Here is a 27,178-nt window from a genome sequence, read left to right as displayed (position 1 = left end):
CAAGAGTCTATCTCAATGAAAAATACATCAAGGATCACAAGGCTCACTGATATCATGGGTATGGTAGATATTTCGCTAAAACACACACAATATGTCAAATTACTAAAATCACCCTTTTATTTTTTTGTGGCAAATAGGGTCCCTTCTTTATTGCTCAGCATATAACATTAGGTGTGTAGAGAAGACTCTCTATTAAAAACTAACTGATATTTTTTTCCATTATAAAAGGTCAATTTTTTAACAACTTTGCCAAGTTACCCATCAGAGATGAAGTTTTCATGGTACTCACGCTCACGTTTTGGGACATATTTTAGATGAAGATTCTGAAAAGAACAAAGAAATACACCCACCACATTCCTCTTACTTTGTCATAGGTATACACAGTTTCCATTTTTACAAATTCATATACAAGTTGTAGGACAGGGACTTCAAACTTAAAAAACAGGATAGGAAGCTTTTTGTGTCAGGGAATATCTTTTTGCAGATGCTGTTACAACTTATCTGGTTAAAACCACATTTTAAGCTTCTGGGGGAAAGCATAGCTCATACAAGTTTGATGAAGACTTGAAAAAGCTACTGAATACATGAAAACACAAATTTCCCAATGGTCAAATTCAGGCTGATTTGGGAGGAATGTGAAGACAAAAAAGCCAAAAACAACCAACAAATAAACAAAAATCAACCATATCTACTCAATAAAATAAATAAAAAATTAAAAACATACTATGTGCAAGACATACTGGGCAACCTATAAGAATTGCTGGCTGTGTCACTTATAGTACATCCAAATCAACTGATTCTATTTGTTCTTCTGGTCTCACTCTTACCAGAAGGGAGGGTCTTTCGGGGCTTCCATAAACATCTGTGTCACCCCTTAAGCAAAGAAATTCAGGTTTCTGGAACAGCTGAAACTATTTGCTTAGTAAAAAGAAGGCACACTACACACCAAACCAAATAGCCCATTTGATGACTTTCTTGTGTAAAGCAATACTATAAATGGCGTAAAAGTTAATTAAATTGGTAGACTGAGAGAGCAAGGCACTGAAATCTAGGACTAATAACTGGGGTATTAGCATAGAAACAACTAAGTTTAGGAGGTTTCACAGAATTGAGAAAGCCTTCTTTGATTTTTAAACTATCAGGTCTATTAGTTGCAGTAGTCCAGACACAAATTTGACTTAGGAAGCACAGGGGCACTGGTTCCATTTAATTTTGGAGTTGTAGAGAATTACAGGGAGAAAAATTAAGATATTCTTTTGTATTTGTCCCATTCCTTTTGTTCTTTCATAGTCTGAAACACCAGCCTTCCCGGACCTTTGTTTCTAGCATAACGTGAGTGCTTTTATGCCTTAGCCTCAGAGAACATGAAAAACTGCACTAGCACAGGTCATGAAACCTCGCTGCAAAGTATCACAGCTAAAGGCTGTAAGCCTTAAATCCTATTTAACTGTTTTCTATTTGGCTAACTGATCTCCTGGTTTTTTTTATTTTGTCACAGTTCTCACACTCCCACTCCCAGCGAGGTCTCCAGATACATAAATACTTGCAGTCTTTTAATATGGGAAAGGTGTAACAGTATTTTGGAAAAGTAGTCACTCTGCCCTTAGTGCTTTTACAGGGGGTTGGAAAAGGGACTCCAAGAGTAAAATAATTAGACCTGTGTAAAACTACCTAGTTTTGCTAGAGCTCAAAGCAATTATTTTCTTTGTGTTTAAGCCATCGTGACTGCAACAATCATTCTGTTCAAAGTTCACTCTAGAATAAAACCTACTCAAACCAATTCCATTTAGGTGCTGTTCCAGTCCAGAACTGACACAAACCTTGGAAAGCCAGCTTTGATTTTCAAGCTTGCCTTTAAAATCTGCCCCCATGAACATGCATAGACCTCAATTTCACAGGATCTGAGTTTTCATTAGAGATTGAGAACTACCAGTCTCCAGTTCTGCTACGAGCCTCTAGCATATTTTCCTATGTGAGTGCCCCTGTGTGAGGGAATTAGCCATTTAAGTTTGTGTCTGGAAGAACACTAAAGGTGTTCTTCCTATCCATTGTGCCAGACAGAATTCTCCATGAGAACAAAGAGCCTAGTTTAAACCACTTTAAATACGGGGATCCAGCTCCTCTGGCAATATAAACTGTTATAACTCTGCTGAAGAAAAATGAATTGTCATTATATTTTTCATTTGGGTTCAGTTCCATTCTTATTTTCCTTCAATACAATGTTTTGTTACAACTGTTAGAGAAAAACCAAAAGGTCTCAGGTAGCCAGGGAATTGCAATAAACCAGCACAGTCAGTGAGCACATTAAAGCATGCTCTGCTGGAATCACTGAACACATTTTCATCCAAAAGGCGTAATTTGTAGAATTTCCATTTATTTCTAGAGAATCCAAAACATTTCAAGTACCAGACAGCATTTCATTACCACGCCATCATGATCATTACTGTTCACTTGTTTCTACATATTGCCTCATTCTGACCTTCAATTTACATTTCATTATACATCAGGGGTTTCATAACAGTGAGAGGAGTCAGCCTGTACTACTGAGTATTATACTACTGAAGTGGAAAAAAAAAAAATCACATAAGCAGAAGGCCAAAATTATGCTGCATTATGCTGTGTGTTTTTCAATCAAAGTACTCAAAGTCCATTAGGTATTAATTGGAGATGCAGCAATAATAAGTTGGGTGGGTCAGCACTGTGGGATTCCTTAAAAAACAACAGAGAAGTTGTAATGTATTAATAGTCAATTCAAAGAATATGGTCATAGTCCCTTAATTTAAGGATGCAGATACTTTATAATATGAAAGTAAATGACATCTGACTAATTCAGAAACATTTGCTTGAATGCTTGACCAATTGAAAGATTCTCATTTTTAGGGTGCTGTGCAGATGGTCCATTTTCTTTCACACTATCCATATTCACTGGTAAACAAAGAACATCATACCACAGGGAGTACACTTCAACATTAGAGGTATTTCCCACTGCTAATTAAAGACAATCTTTCAAAAGAGCAAGTTTCTCCCTGCACTTTTAAAATGAGCCACAATCTACTCAGGTATTCTAGGTCCTTGAAAACTAAACAGAAACCTACTGGGAGGAAAAAAGAAACTCTTTCTAAACCACAAAGCCCAGATTGCTAATTGTCACTGGCCTCCTGCTTATTGCCTCCTGCCCCTTGAGACCTGATATTGCATAATCCTGCTGCTGCTCCTCTTTCACCTAAAAACTGCTATTTGGGTGTGCATGTTAGTATTGCAGTAAAGGAAAACATCCATAAAACTAGGATCCCGTAGAAGGATGCCAGAATTATTTATCCACAGGAACACAAATATAACGCTTTTAAGACCTCATATATGTAATTTTAGTCTGTTCCTTTCCAAAATGTTGTCTACATATCTGCTTACAACACTGAAAGGAGAATATATTGCTATGCATTTTTTCCTTTAGGATTTAGAGGTCTTTTTATTTTACTCCTCAAGACAAAAAAGAAAAAAATAAAGTGGAAAGATACCCGCAGGGGTCTTACACTGTCAGCAAAGCTCAAGAATATTTGCAGTAATGGAAAGAATGTTTTCAGCCTTCTCTCAGTTTATGCACTGATAACTGAGCATTATTTCATTTAAGTCCTCAAGCAGAACTCTCTGAAAACATTTGCATATTAATCTAGCAAAAAATAAATCCTCCTTGTGAATCAATTTGAGATTTTTTGTGTATACAAACAAATATATTAATTTTTTTTTTAATAAATCTACAGCTTTCATACTACACAGGCTATGGTTGAACTGCAATGTTGAACTTCTGAGCATCTTTTATTGTCTTGAGGCACTGGAACAGATTGCCCAGAGAAGTTGTGGATGTCCCACCCCTGGAAGTGTTCCAGGTCAGGTTGGATGGTAACCTGGTGTAGTGAAAGGTTTCCCTGCCCATGGCAGGGGGTTGGAACTGGGTGGTCCATAGGGACTCTTTCAACCCAAACCACTCTATGGCTCATTTTGTGCTTTCTCCTCCTGAAGCCAAGTGAAAGGACTCAGCCAACTGGGGCATGCAATAAATTCCAGCTCCTCCTCTGATGACCATGACTCAATCTCAACCCAATGCAATGAGATGACACGAGGGACAGAGCACTCTGAAGTTAGAAGGGTTAAAAAAAACCTCTCTGTCATTCTTTCTCTGGCTTCAGCCTGCACCTACATAAGAAGTATCCCTACTGTAAAACCAGAGACTACAGTAAGACAAGCAGCTCCACTCCATTTAGTGACTCCTGTCTTTTTACCAGTTATTTTGTCACTAGAATTACCTTTTTAAAAACAAAACAAAACAAACAAACAAAAAACAAAAACAACAACAGAAGAAAAAACACCCTGCACAGAAAAAACAAAATACAAACCTCACACTCCTCTCTGTGTCAGGCTGCCACATGGTGATACATTATTCTGTCCCTCTTGCCATTATTCTGTTCCTCCAAGGTCACAATTAAAAACTGTAACCTGGTCTCATTCCTTCACCATTAACAAGGGCCAGAAAGTCAAATGGGGCATTTCTGAGAATGTCAAAAATAAATGCAGTTTCAGAAAAGTGCAAGTTTATACACGAGGTGTGGTCTATGTCCAAGTAGAATCAGAAGAATTGTATCAAGACAGAAGACAAGAGTATCAAACAAGACTTGGATTATTTCTAGCTTTTTGAGGACAGGACAATCAAAAAAAAACACGTACAAAGCACGTACAATAAACCATTCCACCATAAACAGCTTGTGCTATTAAAGTTCTCTCATTTTTCATTAAGTCATGGGGTTTTTAAAGTTGAGATCAGCTGCTTGTGTGCTACTGATACATGTGATACATGTCAACACATACCCCAAACAAACTTGCAATCATCCATGTTGTATTACCTGATGGCTATGTTTTTGGTATCAAATGAAATATATTGCCCAGATTTCAAGTTCAGAAACAGTTATTGCTGTTTTAATATTACTTTCCCAATTAAAGGGAGGAAAGTCAGACAAAAAAAAAAAAAGCTTTGTTTGTGATATTGCTATGCACTTTGAGGCACCCACTACAGACATAGTGAGCCTCTGAATCAATCTGCAGTATGTTTAAAATGAAAGTGATGAAATCACCCTGTCTTTAGTAATAGCACTGACTCAGATCCATCTCATAAACCAAGATGTGAATGAGTGCAGAGGTTCAATGACTGAAAGCCAGAACCTTCATGATGGCAGCAGGCATAGGAAAGGGAAAGAAGACAGACTGCACTTATTTAGAAACAGGACTTTCAGCCACGTCATTTCAGGAGAGGCTGAATGCAAAGACTTTTAAAGCAAGATAAATGAAAACCCACAGATTTTTTTTTTTTTTTTTTTTTTTTTTTCCTTCAGTCTTGAGTCTGGGAGAGAAAGAGCAATTTTCAGAAGGCAGCAAACTCTTTGGAAAACAATTCTACACCATTACCTTCGAGCCAAAGGTCCCACTCTTACATGCAAAAGCACAAAATACGTAAAGTGTTTCTAAACGTGCCCAAAAGGCCTAACTCTGTTCTGAAAAGTGATGAATTCAACAAATTACCTTCCACAAACTGATTCACAAGTTTTGCTACTGGATGTTTTGCATGCCTGACTCATCTAGGGAAGCAGGTTGTAAGAAGAGTTTCCTCTTCTCACATAAGGGATACACTGCTATCAGAACCATTGAAATCATAAGCTGAATTTTGTCTGGGCACAAGCTTGGAAATGGTCAGACATTGTCCAGGTCACTGTAGATGACCATTACTAGTGGACATCTAATGGTTTTAAAACCACCTACAAATTCACTGGAAGCTGACGGATGGAGGCACTGAAGACAAATCCTTTAGAACGTTTATTTTCCCTTGTTTCCCTCAAAACCCAACTTTACTCGGAAAAGTTACAATGTCAGAAACACTTGTAGCAATCATGAGCTTTATGCTCACTACATTAGTGAGGATGCTTTTGCAGGTATCAGTGGTTCAAGTCTTCCACCAAGCCTGAAGCTGAATGCTTAGCTGCTCTTACTTCCAAACACAGTCTTTTTCTATTTGAAAACGTGATGTGGCAAACTAACATCAAAACATTTTCACTAAGTTATTCAGAAGGAAGCTCATAAGTTCAATTCAGATATAAAAAATATTACATTAATTATTTAGATACTTAAATAAGAATGTGTACTTTCAAAACTCATGTCCCACAAATCATTTTGACGTGTTTCTGCTCCCTTCCATAAGTGAAACGAAATGGCAAGGTCATGATTTAAAGTGATTTCAGGGCAACAGCAAATTCCTGTCAAATCAGAGATTGTCTTAAAAAAAAAAATCTTAAGAAAAAGTTTGATAAAGAGATACTTGTACCTTATCATGGATTATACCATTTAAACAATTCCATTAAAGATTCTTACAATCAGAACCAAAACAAACCCATGCCTGAAAACATTCAGAAAAAAAACCAGAAAATCCACAGGAATACTATTTCTAGTCCAAAATGCTGGTAGCTGAAATCTTGAGAGAATTAAATTTACCAGAATGGCCTCCATTCAGGCTCTGAATCTAGAAAGGCCAAAGCCAGACAAACATACACTAATGAAAGCACAGGGTTTACAAACACACCATGGCACACAGAATTCCTCACACCCATCTTTCAGGGCACTCCTTACTTACCCCAGCAGCCAGATGACACTTGTGTTTGCACAGGTTACTCATAGTTCTCCACCTTTCTTTGCTGCCATAATTTCCCAGCAGAACAAAAAACCAAGGAGATATAGCTTTCTCCCTTGTTTGGTTTCAGCCTTACCTAATAAATCATTATTCTCCAATGCAGTAATTCTTATTCTTCTCCTAATTGCATCCTACTCAGCCATATTTTTCTTTCAAAGCTAGACAGGGTTAAGAACTACAGTCCCATTAAAAACTTAGCTATAGCTTCACTATTTTTCCCCTCTAAAACTTAACATGGGTAATAACATTGAAGAGAGCTCTAATCTGGATAAAGATGCCAACAGTTAATAGACATTACTAAAGTATCATCTAAGTCTATTTAAAATATGCCTGTAGAACAAAGGGATAGAAATGCTCCTGGAGAAAAGAACGTACTTGTACTTTTACTCCAGAGAACAACAAGAGTCAAGGAAGCTGGTTTATAGTTGGCAACTGTGAAAAAATGTTACAGAAACAACAGCTAGTGTAGAAAAAGCTGTTAGAAAAAGTGACTTCTGCAATGCAACATTTCCCTGCAGGCAGCTGTATTGCGTTTTATTACTGGTAATCTTCAATGTAAAACCCAAACCTGTTTCAAACCTACAGGTTTCAAGAATACTCACTTTTGTCATATGCCAGTCTTCTGGGTTACTTTACACAAGATGAAGATTCCCCATTCCCAATACAAATCTCATGTTCTTGCCTGTCAGTGTTAACACACTTCATAATACAGTTACTGTTATTACTGCATTAATGTCTACAGCGAATGGATGCTAATTCCTAGACCATGCCTTTATTTAATCAAATGTATGTCATGTTTCTCTTAACCTTCTGAAGCCACATGTGTGTTTAAGCCCCTGTCATCCTTGGCGTCATTAACCTATTTATTTTCTTAAGGCCTCGTATTGCAAGAATGAGAATTTGGTTCCTTGTTTCCTCCATTTTTCTCTTCTCTGACTCATCAGGCACCAGGGATTGGTGCAAAAATTCAGGAAAAGTAATGAGGTTTCAGAAGTGATATCAAGTACATCTCTTGCTGAGACTGATCTTCTCTACACCTCTGCAATGCCCTCAAAAGCGAGGAGGCAAGCTCAGAGTCAAAGCACATACAATTGCTCAAAAAGCCATTAACTGTGTCATGCAGTAACTGCAAATGAAAAATGTCATCTCCAAGTGATGAATGGCTTGCTTTCAAACACCAGTTCTTCCCTGAAATCTAATAGCAGAATCCTCAGAAACAATATTCCCTTGGTCAAAGATGTTTGTTTCCACAGTATTCAGATAATATCTGCAATTTTGCTGTCATACATATAAAAAAAACCCAACCCAAACATCTCCTTCAAGCTCCACTGTCCTGTTGAAGCCCTGAAAACACATCAGTGCTGTATACAAGTCCTACATTGTCCCCATCCCTGTAATATATGATGTAAACACTTGGAGTCCTTCACCCTATGAACATGTTTTCCTCTCATCTGCTGATCCACTGCTACTTACACAGTTTCCCAGGCTGTACAGGTGAAAGGTAGTTGTCTAATTCAAAAGTTACTGGAGTCCCAGCGGAGAGACAAGAACACGTTCAGCTGCATTCACCTCACGAGTCATCCCAACCACTGCTAAGAAGCACCGTGTTCCTCACAGGAAATGCTGAGATGATAGTCTCTCACAAAAAAAGCTGTGATAAATTCACCTGGAACCAAGGCAAAGCAACTGAAAAGAGGACTTTTAAATATAACTTAAATATTCCAGAGATGCACTGAAGTGAAGATGCCTAGCAACTCTATGCAAAATAAATAAAATGCTCATTTAAGGAGCCTCATGTTAATACTCACTTGTGGAATATAATTCAAACCACAATGGAATTTTGTTTCATTTCTGATATCCATTTCTGTTTCTAAGCAATACAAAAAGCATACCCAGGGAAAAGTTACAATGAAAATAAAAAGGTACAGATTAAAGTAATTGAATTATGTAGAAATTTCAGTGCAGGCAGAGAAATATTTTAAAAAAAAAAAGAAAAGAAAAAAAGAAATCAGACAAATTCAGTTCCCAAGTAATGGAAAATCCCACAGAATGGGGCCACATGATCACAGCAGGGGTAGACTAAGATACAGTAAAGCCAGGCTGTTTGGAACAGGAGGAAGGCAGAAGGCTTCATTGGTATGTATTGTATGTATGTTATGTTCATTGGTATACATTGCATGTATATGTTTATACATTCCTCCTATATAAAGAGTTGAGAAAATGACTCCAAAAGTCCAAAGAAATACACACATAACAGCTTCCTGTACCTCCTACCTTCCACCCTTGGACCCAAACCCACACTAATCTTCAAGGTCTACTCTTCCAACTGTGCTCACCTGTTCTGCTCTCCAGGCTCTGGGACAACAAACACTCAAGTGTGCTCATCCCTGGTATGAGAGAAGTTTGATGAGGGCAGAGTAAATGTAGGCAAGACAATAGCAATAAAGAACTGGGAAACAAAGTGCTCAGTCATAGCACAATCCTGCACTGCAGATGTGTTCAGCCATCATTCTATCAAATTCCCACCCCACAAGACCAAACATCTTACTAGTAGACAGTAGTTAATCATCAGATATGAAATTCATCCCTCTGGATATGGAGATTTAGAGAGAGCATTATATAACAAGATCATGTTTTGCAGACTGGCAAACGACTAGATTAGCTGCACCATCACAACAAAAACTGTTTAATAAGATCCTTTATACCTACTGTCTTTCCACTCTAACTCATACAGCTACAAGACATAATTCACATAGAATTTTGGTTAAATGAGCATTTCTCCCTCCCTAAAGAACTTAAGATTTCACCTACCTCTCTCATCTCATGGCTAGGCTTCACGAACGAAGATTTGGGAATTTCACCTACCATGAAATCTATAAAAGTCAAACATGCTAATAAGTATTTCTTGAGTCCTGAAGTCAGCTTAGAAATCAGTTCAAATGTTTAAGCATGCTGATATTGTCTGGAAATCATACCCACACCTCCAACCTTACAAACCACATTCCTCAGACCTTATTCAGATCTATGAACATCAACTCTCACTGTGACTCTCACCTTCCAGAACTTCACTATAATTGTTTAGGTGCAAAACAGAAATATGGAGCAACCTGGATCTAATTGCATTTGGGTAATGACTTATATTAAAGATACACAGGAAAACAGATAGCAAAAAGCTAACCATTGATATCACAGAAACATAGAAAGGTTTGGGTTGAAAGGGACCTTAAATTTCATCTTGTTCCAACCCTCCTGCCATTGGAACTTTCCACTAGACCAGGTTGCTCAGAGCCACATCCAGCCTGGCCTCTGACACTTCCAGGAATGGGGCACTCGCAATTTCTCTGTCAACCTGTTACAGTACCTCACCAACCTTACAGTGAAGAATTTCTTCCTAATATCGAATCTAAATAGACCCTCTTTCAGCTTAAAGCCATTACCCCTCACCCTACCGGTACACGCCCTTATCAAAAGTCCCTCTCCAGCTTTCTTGTAACCCAGTTTAGGTACTGGAAAGGGTTCTAAGGTCTCCGTGGAGCTTTCTATCCTCCAGGTTGAACAATCTCAGCTCTCTCAGCCTGTCTTCATAGAAGAGGTGTCCAGCCTTCTGATCAACTCTAGAGCCTCCCCTGAATTCATTCCAGCAGGTACATATCCTTCTTATGTTTGGGGACTCCAGAACTGGACACAGCACTTCAGGTGTGGTCTCACCAGAGCGGAGTAGAGGTTCACAATCATCTCCCTCGACCTGCTGCCCACGGTGCTTTTGATGCAGCCCAGGACATAGTTGGCTTTCTAGGCTGCCAGTGCACATGGCCAGGTCATGTTGAGTTTTTCATCAACCAATACTGCCAAGTCCTTTTTCTCAGGGCTGCTCTCAATATTATAAAGCTCTTTTACATCAAGAAAATTAGGGGACTGAAGGAAAGAGAGAATACAGGAGAGCGTGAGCTCAGAGATGATGCAGTTTTCCTGATTACATGCCTAATCAAGGCAATAAGGGTTCATTATGATCACCTGTTCTGGCCTCCCTGAATATAGCCCATAAGATTTCCCCATACTAAGTCCTGTTAAAAATAAATCTGCCTTTAGAAAAAACATCCCTGGTTTAAAGTTTTTTTAATGATGAAAAACCTTTAAGAACTTATTAGGCTAATGAGTGGTTTTATTTTTAAAAACTGCACACTCTGACTAGTCTCAGGATGTTTAACTTCAAATTTCCAACACTGGCTGTTGTTAACCCTTTTCTTTCTTGAGTAAAGAGGCCATTCCTCACCTCAGCATCTTTAGGCAATGATCCAAGCACTTCTTTCTTTTAGATCCACTCAAGAAAAGGTGCCTTTACAGCAAGAAGCTTTTAAATGTGGCTGCATCTGGAGCACAAATCTCTCAGCTGAAGTGCATAGAGCAAAACAGTAATACTTATGCACTTCAAAGGTAATTGTCCCACTTGCTCCTCTGTCTTCTCACATTCGCTTAAAGGGCTATTTCCCTGGCTGATACTCCCCTCCCCTCCTCCCACAAGGCTTTCCAAAAATCACTAACTCTGGGTGTGCAGAATCACCAGCTTATGCTATGACTCCACATTTGGTATGCTGAAAAGAGTGTTGGTTAGCTGCACTCAGTATCCAAAGTATCCAAGTATCCAAAACTACTTCATGTAAGTGGTTCTCATCCTCTATCATTTACTCATTTCTTTGTAGAGTCACGCAATAAAATTGAAATTATACGTTATTGTATTTAAGAATAAGTAGACTATATTTTTAAAAGCAAAAAGGTGGAAGAAAAATTTAGGCAGCACATGACAAGAGCTAATCTTCACCTGAGCGCCACAGAGCCGCTCACCTGCTCAGTGATGACGGGGACGACTGAGTGCCTTCGCATCCCTCCCACGGCACAACCACCACAGACGGCATCACTGGCGGGCAAGATCCACCACCTTCGATTTTCATAGTAACGCACGGTAGAAAGCATTAAAAAATAAACCCCAACCTAATATACAAGCACCCCCCCCCCTCCCCCGTCAGGTTATTAACGCCAGAAGCACCCGGTCTCCGTGTGGGAAGTTGGGGCCAGCGCAACCCTCTCTCCCCGCTCCCGGCAGGGCGCCCGCGGGAGGCTCTCCACCAGGACGGGTCCTTCTCTCGGCGAAAAGAAAAGAAGGAATAAAAAAGAACACAACCAGAACAAACCCCCAAACCAGTTGCTGTTAAGAACGATGGACTCACCAGGAACCTCGGCAGGAGACGAAGAGCACATACAAGCAGCAGCATCCCCGCAGCCGCCAAGGGCTGCCAATGCCAACTCCGCAGCCCAGTGGAGCTGGGAGGTTGAAGTCCCGCTCCAGGCGCCGCGGGCTCGGCTCCTGGCTCGGGCAGGGAACGCACACACCGCACCGAACCCGCACAGCCCCACACTGACACTCGCTCGGGGCACGGGCAGGCTCGCAGTGACGCCCGCAGGTGCAGCCCTGTGACAGCCAACCTCGCCTCCTCCCGCAGCCCAGCGCTCCCGCTGCGCCCGGGAAGGGCTGGAGCCGCCCGGGTGTGGCTCCCGCCCGGGTGCGGCTCCCACACGGCCGTCCCCGTCGGGAGGGGACCCGCGTCCCCCCGAACCTCTCCTGCTGCCGAGTGAGCCCTGCCGAGCTCCGGCAGCGCCCCACCCGCCGCCCCGCAGCGCCTCTCGCCGGCGGGAATCGTGCTGGGATACGGGGCGGGAGCTGGGAATGCCGCCGTCCCGACCTCCGGAGAGCGGGGCGGAGCAGCCGGCGGAGCGGGGCCGGGCGGGAGCGTCTCCGCAGCGGCCCCGCTTCCCCTTTTCCCCTCTCCTCCTTTTTCCCTCTCCTCCTTCTCCTGCACCCCGTTCTCTCCCAGGGTGCGGGGCTGCCGCCCCGGGTACCACTGCCGTCCCATGCCGGGGAGCCGGAGGGGACCCAGTCGCCCGTGCAGGCCTCCCCTTCCTTCCGACGGGGCTGGGAAGGGTGCGCATCCCGTTAATATTATCTCCTCGTTTTCAGTGGTGTTTTACTAGCTTGGAGCTGTCAGTTCAAGGAGCGATTCAGTGATTTTTTTTCAGGATCGGTTTGAAAAGGGAAAAAGTGTTTACAGGTTTAATGGTTTCTCAGCCATTAGTAAATAGTAGCTGAATCTGTTCTGTGCACTGGGTGAGAGAAGCATCCAAAAAGTAAAACAGTATTTAGGAGTATAATAAAAGGCATTTGTCATAGCTGTCCTCCCTACACCTGTGTACAACACTTCTGAAGCTTTATGGCTATCACTTTCAATGGTTCAAGTGAGCTGGATTTATCAAACAGATACAAGTATTACAAAATATTCAAAATTTCAAAAGTAATGAAGCAAAAAACCAGCATCTCGAATTGAATGATTCATTCACCCTCATAAGCATCCTCAGGTACCTGAAGAGCTCACATAGCAGGCATCCAAGAAAAATAAGGAAACTAATTTAGCACCCGTGCATTTCGTAACATGCCAAAATACTATTTTGAAACTGCTGCAATAAACAGAGGTAGGCCACATGAAAATACTTTAGAGATTTTCTTTCTCACAGCTGTGAAATTTTATCACTTTCAAGAAATTCCGATGCATACAACCAAAATCTGCTGCTCAGATTCCACATATGAAATCTTAGCATAAAATTTGCAGTTTATGCACAATAGAAATGTAACATTACTTGTTACCTTCAAATTCCTAGTGCTGTTTTTAAATAACTGCAGTGCTTGCGTTATTCCAAATGATGTGTGTGTTGGGAATTTTGTTCTTTGGAGGTACAATGTTTACTTGGCAAGTATATAAATACAACCCCTTTGAAGGATAATTTGAATTTGCTACACATTATACTTACAATATCTGTGACTCACAAGTGCTCTGACTTGTTCAGGAAAAGCTGTTGAAGGAATTTGCTCTAAATTAAATACCTAGGTATGTCGTTTGCCTGCAATTACCAGAAGAATGCGTTTCTCTCTATAACAGTGTGAATCATTATCAATAAAGCTACATAAGTGAATATATTCCATAACACATTATTTAATTTTAAGTACTAAAACATCAGCTTCAGATTTTTGTGCGTGTTTTTACAGTTTCGTCTTATAAATGCTGTTTGGGGGGGGCTTACGAAGAGAAGGGCTAATAGCCATTTGCATAGCAGCTCAAGAGCTCAGGTACAGCATTACCAGCCAGATGCCCAAGTACAAGGAGAATTTCTGAGAAACATCACAGACCTTTTCTGTTTCTATCAGGACAGAAAGCAGCTGCTCTTAGAGATTGAAGGCCCTATATTATTTTGGTAGCACAGCCCATACAAGCCCGTACTTATTAAGCACCCTTTGTGATCCATAACAGACCACATGAATCAAGGGCTTTGTAAATCAGGATTACAGAAATCTGTGGCCTATTTAGAACAAAGGTAAAGTGTTCTTGCTGTTATTTCTTTGTTGACTTCAATCTACATCAGTAACTCTTGCACCACTGCAAAGAATTAGCTAAATACGGTCCCAGACTGCGGCTTTATTGGGAATTAATTCCAGTACTTGTGGCCCTTTTCCAGAGTGCTATGACAACCCTCTTGTCCTCTAGAACATCAGCTATGCAATCAGTTTTCTTTTCTGAATGCAGAACTGCTAACTCCATTCATCAGAAACCAGGGAACAAACATTTATTGATATCCTGGTTCCCACAGCCACAACTTCTTCCAAACACGAAGAACTTGTGCAAATCACAGAGTTTATGTCAATAACATTAATGAACAAAACCTAGTTTGCTTTCATTTCAGGTAGCATTAGAGTACTCTGCAGGCTTTTATTTCTCCTCACCTTAATCTAATCTACCAGTAAACACCAGAAAACCAGGCCATCAATACAATTTTCTAAACTAAAAGGTTTTGGATAAGAAATCATGTGGCATGAAACAGAAGAGAGATTTTTAATAAACACCCATAGCTGTTAACAGTGAGAGCTGCTGTGGGATAAGTATTTACATTTCTCTCCTGAAAAGCACAGGTGCTAGGAGCAGAGTTTGAGAACAAAATTAAAAAAAAAAATAAGCTTTTTTTCAGGAAGTTGAGATATGCAAGTTCTCATTGTCCAGTTGAACACTCCCTGGGCTATTTTCCAAAAGTGTAATTGCAGCCATCATGGAGAGAGAGAAGCCTTTTGCCAGCTCTTAGTGCTCAAGGTTTTGAGCTATCACTTCGTGGAGGTATTCATAAAAAAACCAGAGAGTTCAGTATTACCTTCTTTGGGTCAAAAAGTTATAGAAGCTACTTCAATACGGGTGTCCTATTTCTGTGTATTTTTTTCAGTGGTTTGAGATCTTGTATGTTCTGCATTTTAAATTAAGAACTTTTTGGCATTTCTGTAAAAAGGCTCCCTGTTAAAATTTTAATGTGGATTGTGCTACTAATGTGCTTCTCTCCACTTCCAGCCAACAGGGGAAAACCCCTCAAATTTATCTTTTGAAAAAATGCCTGCTTTGATGCACTGATGAATAAAAGGGGAAATCAACATTTCAAGAAGAAATGCAGTAACTGCTGCCAAGGCAATAGCACCACATTTCTTTAAGCCATTCACCAGTTCACCCAGAGTTCCTTCTTGAAAGAAGCTGGATTTATTTAATCAATGTTATTATGCCCGCTGCTTTAATTTTATTTAAGGATACATTTAATTCCATTTGAGACTGTTCCTTCACAATTCCTGCTGGATGAGTATGTGACATATGGGGTTTGTTTTTACTTATGTGACATGAAGAGGTTTTCTTATTACAAAGCCGAGAAGTTTATCTCTGAGAAAAGAGTGATATTTTTCAAGCTTCATTCCAGTTATTCACTGTCATCTCGGCCTTCTCTTCCTCTCCATAGTAAATGAGCATTGTCAAAACCAGGACGCAGAAAATGTTCTACAAGAAGAATGCAGCCTTCTCTTGTACAACAGGGCATTTCTTTAAAAAGGCTTTTCTTGATGTTAGTTACTACATGAACAGAAAAATTACACGTCACAGGCTCAGAAATGAAAAACGGGGAACCGATGTCATTAGCTGTTCTAAGACAAGGTCATTTCTGTTTCAGCCACTGAAAAGATTTAGAAAAGCAGGTATTTACAAAAAGCTTTTCAGAGTAATTATAGCATTTCCTGTTCTTTTTAAAGGAGAAGTTGAAAGCGGACTCAGAGATATATCAAATGCAGCAAGACATTTGTTCTCCTCTTTCTCACATCCTAAAAATGAGGAATCTGTTTATTTTCTACTGCTTTTCTTAAGTACATTTAAAAGAAAAAAAAATATAAGACAATGCACTAATTGGTGCCTCACTGTGTTATGTTAAGTCAATATTTAAATTACTGCATAGAATGAACTCAGGTAAGCTAAGGGAATGCTCTTACAGACCCCATTACTGTGTGTGCTATTTATTTAGACAATTGTTTTGGTGTCAGCTATGCCATTCTTTGCACAAGCAAGAACTATACAAAATGAGTCAGAGATGCAGAATGAAATGCTGCATAAAGAAGTGTTCAGTTAACATCCAGGTGCCTGGTGTTCCACACTGAAAAATATTTCTCAAAGTAGCACTGGAGGAACCATTGAAATAACCTGAACGTTTATGATGCACCTGCAAAGCATAAACTGCAACTCACACATATAACTTCATCCTGAATGTACCAAGGTACTTTTTAGAATTACAATTTTACTTCAAAATAGCTAGGTACAATTCTATCAACTAGCAAATTAATCTGTAAAATAATTGTATTTTTTCACAAATGTTTTATTGCAAATGATTTTAATGACCTCTACAAAATTCAGAAATGTTTAATGAAACCAGTTGATTTCCTATGCACAAAATTTGTAAGGTTCATCAAGAGTATAGTTTAAATCACCTAAATGTTAGTTATCTTCTAACTAATTGTTAATTGATAAGATTTAAGACTTTTAAGAAGATATAGAGGAAAAAACTCAAACACTCTTAAAATTCCACACAACTGAGAATAAACAGCAACAGTCTTCTCCTAGCTCTTTCATTATTTTTTTCTTACATTTAACCTCAACATTTTTGCTGGACCTGTGAAGAGTTGTGCCATTTCTTCTAAAAAACCTCCCTAAAACTCTGCAAGTGACTTCAGTCACTTTGGCTGAAAATGTGTACATAGACCCTTAGAGCCTGTCAATAATATGTGGCTTGCAAAAATTTCTAGGGTTTCAGGCAAAACTCCTTCTCTGTTCGCTGCCACTGAGCTGCTCTAAGGTCAAGATATTTCACCAGTCTTTGCAATATTCTGTTTCACTTCAATATATGCCAACCAGAAAATAAACCTATAAAACTATAGGGTTCATCATGCACTGGATTATCAAAACATACCAACTTGTTGAAACTCAGATTGGTCTATACAGCTATTCTGCTCCATGCAAAGACCTTGTTAACACCAACACTGAATATTTAAAGCAGGCTTTATACACCAGTGTTTCCCATTCTGGTCAGAAACTGAAAGGACACTTTAGCTCAAGCAAATTGGTTCAACTTGTCCTTGGCAAAACTGCCTCGGAAGTGAGAAGCTGTATTCTGCATTTGACACAGGGTTTGGAAAAATAACTAAGGTGGCAAAGTTATATCTTCACAGTAAAAAAATACTTCCATTTATTTCAAAAAAGTCACTAACTTCTGTTTCTTTCATTTGCACTATGTTTTGCTCTTGCTCGCAGCTGTAGCCTTATGAGGTGATTTTTGCTAAGAGAAAAACTGTTGACTTAGATGGGGCTCTGAACAACCTGATCTAGCTGAAGGTGTCCCTGCCCATGGGGATGATGGTCTAGAAGGTCCCCTTCCAACCCAAATCAATCTACAATTCTATGATCTTGAAGGAAGTGCTTCTTCAACATGGTTTAAGTGACTTATAAACACAGCCCATCGTGTTGCCTTGAACATTTGTTGTGGCTTGACCCCAGCTGGACACCAGGTATCCACCAAAGTCTCTCTGTCACTGCTCTCCTCAGCTGGACAGGGGAGAGAAAATATAATGAAAGGCTCATGGGTCAAGATAAGGACAGGGGGAGATCATTCAGCAGTTACTATCACAGGACAAACAGACTTTACTGAGGGAAATTAGTTTAATTTATTAGCAATCAGCTCAGAGTACAATAATGAGAAATAAAACCAAATCTTTAAAATGTCTTCCTCCCATCAATCCTTTCTTCCCGAACTTAGCTTCGCTCCAAATTTCTGTATCTTCTCCCTTCACCAGAGGCACCAGAGGCACGGAATGGGGGCTTTGGTCTGTTCATTGCACGTTGTCTCTGCCACTTCTTCCTCCTTGCAGGGAGGACTCCTCACACTCTTCCTCTGCTCAAGTGTGGGGCCCCTCCCACAGAAGACAGTCCTCCATGAACTTCTCCAATGTGAGTCCTTCCCACAGGCTATGGTTCTTCATGAACTGCTGTAGCATGGGTCTCCCATGGGGTCATGAATTCTGCCAGGAAACCTACTCCAGTGTGGGCTTTCCATGGGGTCAAAGCCTTCTTTTGGTATTCACCTGCTCTGCCATGGGGTCCTCCACAGGCTGCAGGTGGATCTCTGCTCCTTCATGGACCTCCATGGGCTGCAGGGGCACAGCTGCCTCACCATGGTCCACACCACAGGCAGGGGAATCTCAGCTCTGGTACCTGGAGCATCTTCTGCCCCTCCTGTTCCACCAACCTCGATGTCTGCAAGTCTGCTCTTCTCACATATTCTCTCTTCTCTGGCTGCAATTTGCTTCTGCACAATAACTTCTTTCCTCTTCTCAAATCTGTTATTCCAGAGGCACTACCACCACCCCTGACAGACTCAGTCTTGGCCAGCTGCAGGTCTGTCCTGGAGCCAGCTGGCACTGGCTCTGTCAGACATGGGGAAAGCTCCTGGCAGCTTCTCACAGAAGCCACCCCTGTAATCCCTGCCCCCACCCCCTGCTACCAAAACCTTGCCATGCAAACACAGTACAACACTACAGAAAGAACTATCTTTCTATAGGAACTTTTCTATGCAGACATACACTTTTGTCTTTGTAGAAATCATGTTTTCCAAAGTAAGCTCTGCTCTTTAGAGTTCTTAGGGCACTCTGTGAGTTGACACAGGCAGGCAGCTGTGATGTCCACAAACTCACAGTTAGAATGTAGAGAGTAAATTAATTTCCACTGTCTCGCTAACCACAGGATCCCCGAAGCAACACCCTGGTAGAGGTACACAAGAGGAAACTCAGGTACTATTAAAATCTGTCCATGCTAGAGGATCACTGGCCTGCTGTTCACATGGGCTTATCAAGAGTTATTCCCAGCTGCCAGGTCACTTTCGAGATTTACAGTCTTTCTCATCAGTCTTCCACTTTTTAACCCATTCCTCCCGACAGGAACAATCACATCTCTGCTACCTGTCCCTCTCTTAGCTCACTAAGACAACTGCTAGTCCCAGTATTTCTAGTTCAGACAAGCCCATTAGCCAAAAAATTATTTCTTTTCATGCTTTTCTGTGGTCTGTTGAACAATAATTTAGACAAAGGTTTTTATTGTTTCAGACAGAATGACAAAAAGGGATGTCTCTTCCCTTTTAGCTGGAATAAGTGCTCATTGCCTTAAAGCAAGACTGACTGGCAAGAGTCATTAAGATTTCTTGCTGCCTAACAGCAGTTCACAGCACAGCTATAGATAAAAAAAAATTACTATGAAAAAAGATCATTTAAAGAAATTATTTTTATACCTGAGGGAAATGAGCTCATGTTTGGCTAAAAGGCTGCATTTGTCTAATAGTTTGCAGCCACTGAAAGGTGAAACCCTCTATTCAGTACCTTTTGCTGCATTCTTCAATGATGTTCTTCCTGGCTCAGCTGTCTATGTGGTCTCTTAGCAAGCCAGTGCAGAAAACTAGCAGAAAGTTACTCAGTTTTTGTTGCTGATGATTTAGTGAGACATCCTCGTGATCAGGAGTCAGCGGAGAACTGGAGCCTCTGCCAGGGAAGGCAGGGCTGTGCTGCCGAAGTAGGAAATTGAGGGGAGAGGGGTTGGACCCCTTCATCTGTTGGCACTGAGCCTTCAGCTCAGCTGTCTTCTGATGTTTGCCCCATCTTAAAAATAACGTGTGTTTGTGTTTTTTCTGAACCACAAGAAAAAAACAAGATCACTGAAATGGAAGTGCCTCCATGGAACGTTCTTGCCAGTGTTTAATTCAACATCTAATGGTATGGCATATTATATCAGCTGTATTACGAACAATGTTAGGAATACCTTGCAGTCCTACAATGGTTATTTTCACCTCAGTAAAGCAAGTAATAGATTAAAAGATAAGTGCTCTGGTCATGGCAAAGAACCACATGTTTTATTTAAATTTCATGCATTTAAGGTCTTGCATTCCAGAAAGGGATAACAGTATGATACTGCAGCATTTCTAAATTATAAAAGACTAAGATGGTTTTATGCACAGTACACAACAAAAAAATTCAAAGGCTAGATGTTTTGAAACAAATATTTTTTAAAACAGTTCTTATTTTCACTTAAATGTTTATACATCATAAAATCTGTCATCTTCAAACACGCATATTGTAGGAGTATTTGGACACAAGCTCTCATAATTTACAGTCTTACAACAGTGTTATGGTGACTGCTTGATTAACATTTAAAACACTGTGTTCTGTACATTTCAACATATTATTTAATGTCATTTAACAGAAGCAAATGAAGAGTTATGAACATGTGAACAGGCAGTCTTGGTACACTTTGATGTTTGCACAATAAGGTCACTGAAGGTTGTTTACCACACATGACTGTTTTCAGAAATCTTGACAAATAAAACAGTTTTCTCAGAAATCATTCAAATTGCTGAGCTTTCATAGCCATATGAATAGCCACAATAAGACAATGTATTTCTGGTTCTCTGACTTCAGAGTTTATCCATGTACCTAAGTAAACCAAACAGTAACTGAGAATTCAATATAGAGATCACACATTGTTCCTGAGCCATCTGTGCTGTATTTTGATTTGCAGGAGGAAGTTTCCATACATTTTTAATACATTCAATACATTTTAAATAAAGAGATCTGGATCCACTTTAAATAGAAATCAGCCAATTTCTGGTTAAAAAAAAATGTATAAACTCGTGGAATTTGTTTGCTTTAAGGTATTTATTTTTAAATTTTGATCCCTAGCAATTCCCACTAAATTGCCTTGTACATTGTTTTGCTAATGGCTTTGGAAAAGTAAAATATATTCTATAATGTTTGTTTGGTCTACTTGGGAAATAAGGTCTTTTCCACTCAGGTACACAAATCCCAAGTTAGGGCTATAATTGGTCTAAAAGATGTTAACACATAATAATGCTTTATCATAGATGTAAAAAGCCAGTAATACATTCTAAATACAGTGTCCCTTGCTTTTGACTGGTTAGATCTATTCTCATTTCTTTATCTTACTGGAACAAAGGTATCACTTTCAGAAGAAAAACAAGCCATAGGATAGAGAATGCCTAGTCATATCGTATGTGCTAGGTCTATTCTTCAGCATTCTGCTCCTGAGCTGTTCCTGCTGTTCCTGTTCTGAATTCAGCAAAATAATGAGAAAAATAACTGAAGTGGAGCAAATGATAAACATCTTCCTCTTGTGCTTTAAGAAAGCTGATATTCAAAGACCTTCAAAGAATACCTATCATCCTTCTTGCCCATTTGTGCCTCTAATTGCCGAGTATTACTGAATAAAACGATGCTGGCAGTTATTCTGTAACACTCACAGAGCACAGCCAGCGGCTCGGAGAAACGTGCTGCTCTCAGATGTGATGTACAGGGGGAGCTGTAATCTGTTGGTTGGCAGTAGGTGTGTGTGCCGGGCTAAGCCTGGCCGGCTGCCAGACCATCACCCGGCTGCTCCAGCACTCCCTCTCCTCAAGGCGGGGGGAGAAAATAGGATGGAAAAGCTCATGAGTCAAGATAAAGGCACTCACCAACTACTGTCATGGGCAAAACAGACTCGGCTTAGGGAAAATTAACGTACTGTCACTTAAAAATAGAGTAAGATGATGAGAAACAAGGACAAAGCTAAAATGACTTTCCCTCCAATCCTCTCTTCTTCCCAAGCAAAGCTTCACTGCTTTGCTTGTGACTCTTCTACCTTCTCTCCACTGAGCATTGTAGGCAGATGAGGAACAGGGGCTACAGTCAGTTCATATCAGCTCCTCCCTGCTGCTCCTTCCTTCTCTCTCTGTTCCCCAGCTCCAGCAGGGGGTCCCTCCCATGGGATACAGTCTTTCACCAACTTCTCCAACATGGGTCCTTCTCACAGGCTGCAGTTCTTCAAGAACTGCTCTGGCATGGGTCCTTTTCCAGAGGGTGCAGTCCTTTGAGAGCAGACTGCTCCAGTGTAGACTCCTCTCCATGGGCCACAGCTCTTGCCAGGGGTCTGCTTCTCTTTGAACTCTCCATGGGCTGCACCTTCCTTCAGGGTGCATCCACATGCTCTGGCATCGGGTCCTCCATGGGCTGCAGGTGGATATCTGCTCTGGCATGGTCCTGCATAGGTTAAAGGAGAACAAACTGTGTCACCATGGTCTTCTCCGTGGACTGCAGGGGAATCTCTGCTTCAGGAGTTCCAGCACCTCCTCCCCCTCCTTCTTCACGGACTTTCATGTCTGCAGGGCTGTTGCTCTTGCACTTTTCTCTCACTCCTCCCTCTCACTGGTGTTGTACAGTGTTTTTCGCCTTTTCTTAAACACGTTCTCACAGAGACACCAGCGTGGCCCAGCCTTGGGCAGTGGCAGACTCATTTTCAAGCAAGCTGGAACCAGCTGTGCCTGGCATGGAGGCAGCTCCTGATGTCTTCCCACAAAGGTCACCCCTCAGGCCTGCAGCCACTGCAAGTACATTACCATGTCAAACTCAGTACAGAAGGTTTGTGCCATTATTTGGAACTCTATGCCAGCACAGAAGGAAACAAAATGGGAAGGCAGAGCCCTGTGATAAGCCATAAGTGTTGTTCTCTCTCTAGGTAAGAGTTTGCCTATTTCCTAAGATAAGCAGAGAAAACTGTTTCAAGGACCATCACTGATATCTTTAATGAGCCTAAAAGCCCTTATCTCTTTATTTGAGGCCAACATTTATATTTAAAAACTGGAAAGATTAATTAGTTATGTCACTAACTTTTCTTCTGTTTGGTGCCAAGGAAAATATTGAAGAGTTTGATCACAGAGAGCTCTTCTTTATATCCTCTCCCCCTACTCTTTTTCTTTTTTTTTCTCCTCAGCCTTAATTTTGGAGAAGCTAGAAGTTTTTATGAACATGAACATTCTGAAAGCATCCTTAAGGGCAGGTAACAGCTTCTCCTGAAGCAGTTCATTGCACTGATTAATTACTGCCATGCACAGCAACATTCAGTTCTTTAGAAAATCTCATTCTACATTTTGTTACTGTCTTGTCCTACCTTCATCAAACATTTTTGCTTCTTTATTGCCATTTATGCTTGTTGGTGGCAGTTGGGTCTCCAGCACTGGACCAGTGCAAGTGTTTTTCATCATGGCTTCTTTTGTCCTCTCATGAAAGCCACAATAAATATATTGCCCTCAGTGAGCAGGTGACCAGTTCCCATGAATGGAATTTCATTTGAATTTTTGCCAAAAACTGTAAGATTTGAAATGCCGGCATTTCCCATGAAGGAGAAATTTAAAATATTGATCGGCTTTTATCCCAAGTGTTTGCTACATATTGTACATCTCAATATGCTTACACAGTTGCCTGGGCACAAGGCAACAAGGCCAGTCCACATTATTCTGCCAGCTTCATGTTCTGTCAGCTTCATGTTAAAGTGAGTTCCAAAGCCTAGGAAGTTAAGGAGGCAGAGCTCTGCTCCCCTTCCAGCTCAGGGGTTTCTGTTCGAGTAGTCATGTTTTGTAGTGTAATGTTTCTGATTTGCTGTGTTAGAACCAAGGATTTTTTTAAACAACTGTTGAGTGGCCATTCAGCTCTTCCAAGAAGTTCTAGCAAGTCACTGCAGTTGACACTAAAACAGCTCTCAGAAAGAAAGAAAAAAAGAAGAATCAGAAACACAACTAATTAAAATTTCTGCTGGGGTCGAGCATCCCTGGTCTGGCCAGCACAAAAGCTGCCATACTGATTAGCCAAAGGGTCCATCTGATCCACCCTTCTGACCTCTGTGGTACCGAGCAGTGAGTGTGTAGGAAGAGAGCGAGAACAGGAGCAGCACATGCTGATCCTTCCTCCAGCATCCAGCCCCACGTAGCTTAGGAACCAAGCTAGAAAAAATTAATACCAGAATTCTACTGATTCCACAGCTTAAAGTAGATGTGAAGGTTTAAAATGTTTACAACAATTTAAAGGAAAAAATCAAGACAGGAGGCAGACTATTTTAGCTGCATTCACATTTTTTGCTGGCTGTGCTCAGGCAGCGTAGGATCTACACAGCCTGCACAGGCTGCCACCTCCCCAGTACGCCAAATCCTTCTCAAATATTTGCTTCTTAATCAACAAGTGATTTGAACTGCACTGTTTGTTCTCTTTCTTGTTAAGAGCTCGTGTTCTGCATTTGAAAGATGAAAGCCTACAGCTCTTTCACATTTAGGGTTGTATTTCTGAGCCACCTTTTTCAGCACTTTTCCCATTTCCTATTACAGTTCTCACAGCTAATTATACTGCCAACCCCTTTGCATTTCCCAGGTTACAATTTGCAATAGAGTAAAAACGAATTAAGCAATGTTATCAGGTAACTCCCGCTGAAAAGAAGTGTACTTGCTCCTTGTTACAATTTAGCATTGCTTTTGTGAAATCTGTAATAGCATTAGTCATTCTCAGAGGAAAAAAGGGAAAAATAATGGTGATTTTGGTTATTGAGATTAGATAAAAAGTGAATCTGCTAGGAAGGAAAGGAGAATAACCACTCAATAGTTGTGAAAGTAGTTGTACTTCCATTGAATTGAAAAAATCTATGTCTAAAACTATCTCAAAAGATTATTTAATACTTCCTCCTCCTCACTAAAGGCTAGCTAGATGCCTGGCAGATGTTATTTAATGTGTTATTCATCCAGCGAAGGTGATTCCAAAGGTCTGCTTCAGTGCTTTATTATTCTTATACTTGGATTTTTTCCCCCTAATATTTAATATAAATTTCACTGAGTTCAAATAAAAGCATTATTTTATCTCCTACCTTTCATCATGCCTTGGGTCATTAATCACCTTTTCCAGTAAATCACTATGCAGTCAGAGACATCTACAAGAAAGTCTGGGCAAGGGTTGTAACATAAATCCAGTTCCTCCGCAAATCACATTTTCTAAGCTTCCTTTTGGTCTTGCTGCCTTCAGGAAGAATTATTCTTCTGTCTCTGTTACATTCAATGCCTGATCAACACCAAGCAGAACAACATAACTGCCTTCTGTGTCCTTCACTGTATCCTTCAAATGATTTAGTTATTTATAACACCCTACTCAGGTTCCAATTTATTATAATTACATATTTTTCTCTGCAGCACTACTGCCTAGACAATTAGGCCCCATTTTGTATTTGTGCATTTGATGTTCTGGTTTTACAGATAATACTTTGTATTTTTTATGAAATTTCTTGTTGTTTTCTCCAACCTATTCAATACTTGAAATTTTGATCCTGTCATTAAGCGTACTTGTAACTTCTTTAAACATGCTGTCATTAAAAAGCTTTTATAAGGACTATTTTTATTCCATTATTCAAGTTATTGTGACAAATACTAATCTGCTTTTGGGGCAAAAACCTACCCATCTCCTTGCAGTTATTCCTCCTACTTTGATAAATCTTTATTAGGAATGATTGGCTAGTTTTTTTCTAGATTATACATGGTTATGTGGGAAAGCAAAAAAAAGACAAAATTACTACAAAATAACACACCTACTCTTTATTTCCTCTTCATCCATTAAACTGGCTGCCTTAGCAAAGAACAAAAAATCAAACTATTTAACATACACTCCTGACACATCTGTGTTGGATGCTCATGGGTGATGCTGGGAGTTTATTTGTGAACACATCCTGGGTTAATATACTTTAGTCATTTTATTATTTTTCTAATGGCTCTCTAGATGTTGAGCTGAGCCTGATGGACTCAGCATTTCCTCAAACCTCCTGCTGTCCTCCTAATCTACAAAGCGTAGCAGGAGAGGAAGAATAGGTAATTTTTTTCGCATTTGGACCTACACAAACACACACACTCGTTGATCATACAGGAACCTTCTTTATTTTCCATGTAATTCAGTGACATAATTGTTGCTAATATTTCAAGGAATTTCTTTGAATATTTCTAAGCAGAACTGAAAAATAGTCTAGGAACTATTTTCACTTGACAGGATACTGCATCTGAAAACACACATGTAAAGATGCAAAACATGTGAAAATACAGAGAATAAAAAATGCCCAGGACCCAAGGGTAAGTTATTTAAGCACTGTTTGCTTTGTCTACAGGATGCCAAGGCCCTAATACTGAAGGAGATTTTCTTTCATGTGTTTTCCTATGACTACGTCCAACTGCACTTGCTTGCAAAGATCTGCTTTTAAAGAGATTCAGTCTTCATCTTCACTTTTATCCTACCATAACCATTGCAAATACTAAACACGAAAACTAGTCTGAGAGCAGGTCAGTATAAAATTGCTTAGCTTTGCTTCCCCCTGTACTTTCATGTTTTTCAAACACAGTATTTCCAATGAGTGTACAATTAAGACTGAATGCATTTACCTTTTGTAAGGTAAATGTGTATCTGTCCAAACACATACTGCAAAAACTGAAGTTAGAAGCGGGGTATCAGCCTTAGTTTTCTCTGTTATGTTCAGTCTGGCTTAGAAATACAGGAGGGAAATACAGGAGAAACCAGAAGAAAACCCAGGAGAAATCACAGGAGGAAAATCTACACCAGACCTTCCCCCAAATGAAAAGAATTATAGTAATTTAAAAAAACAACAAGAACAAAAAACTCCACCATTTGAAAATTCTGCATTGTGTTGTATGAGGTGCCTTTCCTGTTTCCCAGGCAACTTCAGAGAGAGAGAAAAGATCTGGTGTACTGATATACATATATATATATATATGATGCATTGAGTAAAATAAAACTCAGGATCAATTCTTTGTAATAAACTGGAATTAAAACAACATGAAATTACAGTTTTCCAATATTGCAAATTTGGTGGTAACATTATTGGTAATGAGCGGGCACTTGCTCATGGAATCATAGAATGGTTTGGGTTGGAAGGGACCTTAAATATCAGCAAGTTCCAACCCCCTGCCACAGGCAGGGACACCTTCCACTAGACCAGGTTGATCAGAGCCCCATCCAGCCTGGCCTTGAACACTTCCAGGGATGGGGCAGCCACAGCTTCTCTGGGCAACCTGTTTCAGCACCTCACCGCCCTCACAGGAAAGGATTTTTTTCCTAATATCTAATCTAAACTTACTCTCCTTCAATTTGAACCCTTGTCC

General features: G+C 40.2%; 1 protein-coding gene across 5 annotated transcripts in view; it reads right to left on the bottom strand.

The window, feature by feature from the left end:
- SYTL5 (synaptotagmin like 5) overlaps positions 1 to 12,393 on the bottom strand; it is a 90,713-nt gene extending 78,320 nt beyond the window's left edge. For 3 of the 5 annotated variants that reach the window (XM_027741972.2, XM_027741974.2, XM_027741976.2), the window contains exon 1: positions 11,953 to 12,393. The gene's annotated coding sequence lies outside the window, so the exon portion shown is untranslated. Of the gene's footprint in view, positions 1 to 4,391; positions 4,409 to 11,569; positions 11,664 to 11,952 lie in introns of those variants that run through there. The other 2 variants (XM_039380183.1, XM_039380184.1) reach the window with 2 other exon arrangements.
- Positions 12,394 to 27,178: the final 14,785 nt, after the last annotated feature.

This window comes from Pipra filicauda, unplaced genomic scaffold (assembly GCF_003945595.2).
Source record: "Pipra filicauda isolate LSUMZ 115617 unplaced genomic scaffold, ASM394559v2 scaffold18_size4552066_pilon, whole genome shotgun sequence".
In the NCBI taxonomy this organism is placed as follows: domain Eukaryota; kingdom Metazoa; phylum Chordata; class Aves; order Passeriformes; family Pipridae; genus Pipra; species Pipra filicauda.
Note: the sequence above shows the minus strand (reverse complement) of the source record. Positions and strands in the feature narration are given on the sequence as shown.